Below are 2,320 nucleotides of genomic sequence, written 5' to 3'. Positions count from 1 at the left end.
GTTTGTGTGTGTATATGCGTATGTGTGTGTGAGTGTGCGTGAGTGTGCGTGAGTGCGCGTGTGTGTGAGTATGTGCGCGCGTGTGAGTGTGAGCGCGCGTGTGAGTCTGTGTGCTCATGTGTGTATTTACGTATATGTATATATGCAAGTGTGTTTGTGTATGTGTGTGTGTGTCTGTGCTCATGCGTGTATATGTATATGTCTACGTGTCTGTAAATATGTGTATGTGTGTATGTGTCTGCGCGCGTATGTGAGTTTGTATATGCCTGTGCGTATGACTGCGTCTTCGTCTGTACATGGGTGTGTGTGTATGTGTGTGTCTGTCTGTCTGTCTGTCTGTATGTGCGTGTGTGCGTTTGTGTGTCTGTGTTTGTCCCCCCAACATCGCTTGACAACCGATGCTGGTGTGTTTACGTCCCCGTAACTTAGCGGTTCGGCAAAAAGAGACAAAGAATATGTCATGGGGTCGATTTGCTCGACTAAAAAGGCAGTGCTCCAGCATGGCCGCAGTCAAATGACTGAAACAAGTAAAAGAATAAAAGAAAATGAACATAACTATATTTATATATGTATGCATGGATGTACCTGCGTATGTATGTGTTTATATATGTATGCTCGAAATCTTTGGCAACATCCCGTAATGATTTCTTTTCATCCACAACTTTTCTGGCGGCCCTTTCCATGACATCAGGAGGGGTATCTTCCCTTGTAGCCTTCCTTTTGTAATTTCTAGGCATGGCGTGTTAAACAGAAATAGAAGGGGTAAGTTGTTACATGCCAAGGGTAAGTTGATACACCGTAACAATTAGCCCCGACCATGGATTTCTGGGGGTTACCTCGTACACAGCACTAGCAATGCATGGCATCCAGGACACACCTTCATGTATTGAAGGCATCTTCCAACACTTCCTAATGACCACAAACTACTTCATTAACACCATTTGTACTTTAGTAATTAAGTAAATAACCTTGTGGCAAAATTTCACTTTTGGAGTAAAAAAAATCGTTTTTTGAGCCATATCTTTCCTGGTGACAACCCGCCAGTGCAATACACATATGCAGTCATGATGCCATGGAGTTGGCCTTCACGAGGTAGAGACCCGAGTGCCACCTATTTCTTGAAGTTGGAAACAATGGGCTTCTCACAACTTACTCGTGTAACAACTCTATCCGGTCTCCCCTAATTGTTGTTGTTGTTGGCATCCGTTTGTCTCGGGAGACAATGGTGTTGCGCATAAAATAATCCAGTCTGGTTTTTACATTGTATGTCCTCTCCAGTTTCCTCTCCAGTTTTGCGCAGGCCTGGGCTAGATGTAAGAAAATCCTGGGTCGCCTAATCGTCAGGATTCCTCTCTCGACATTGCTGACGTAGTCCAGAGGAGTGCAGAGCATTACGTTTGGCACCAGCTTGGCTGCAGGAGCTGCTGTCAGTGTTGAGTCGAACACTAAACCACCTACGGGGCTCCACTCCGGAATTCTTTGAAGGTTGTCTCCTTTCCGTTACCCTGGATAGGGGACCATACCGGGTACTGTCAGCCGGAGCCAGCTGAGCCCGGGACTCGTGTCAGGCAGGGTCGTCACTCCCTGAAGTAGTGAAGAAAAGGGTTACCCACTACCTATATATTGGTATCAAATTTCGGTACAAGGCCAGCAAGTTAGGGAAAGAGCGTAAGTTGATTATTTCGACCCCAGTATTCAACTGGTACCCGTTTTATCGACCCCAAAAGATGAAAGTCAAAGTCAACCTTGGAGGTATTTGAACTCCGGACATAATGCCGTTAATCGGTGTGCTAAACATTTAAATGAAAGAGGAACTGTTTATTTCTACTCTAGGCACAAGAGTCTAGAAAATTTCAGGGGAAGGGGATTGGTCGATTAAATCGACCCCGAAAGGATGAAATGCAAAGTCGATCTCGGCAGAATTTGAACTCCGAACGTAAAGACAAACGAAATGCCGTTAAGTGTTTTGCTCGGCGTGCTAAGCATTTTGCCAGCTCGCCGCCTCAAACAGAATAGGAAATATTACCAGATTTGTTAAAACTGTTGACGAAAAATAAGGATTAAAATAAATGACTAAAAAAGAGAAAAGAAAAAACGAATTTAGCTCACAACCGAATTGTTAAAAGAAAATATTAAACGGAATGGTTACTGAAGGAGCCTTAAAATATTTACGACAGAAACGAAACTAAAAACGATTTTAATTCTAAATTAATGACATTTTATATAAAATATCCTCAAATTAATCTGTCTTAGAATAATGTGTCATAGAATTTCTTTCAGCTTTTAAATATATTCTTCATTTGTCACAACCAAATGACGT

This window comes from Octopus bimaculoides, unplaced genomic scaffold (genome assembly GCF_001194135.2).
Source record: "Octopus bimaculoides isolate UCB-OBI-ISO-001 unplaced genomic scaffold, ASM119413v2 Scaffold_87242, whole genome shotgun sequence".
Classification (NCBI taxonomy): Eukaryota; Metazoa; Mollusca; class Cephalopoda; order Octopoda; family Octopodidae; genus Octopus; species Octopus bimaculoides.
This window is presented reverse-complemented; position numbering follows the sequence as displayed.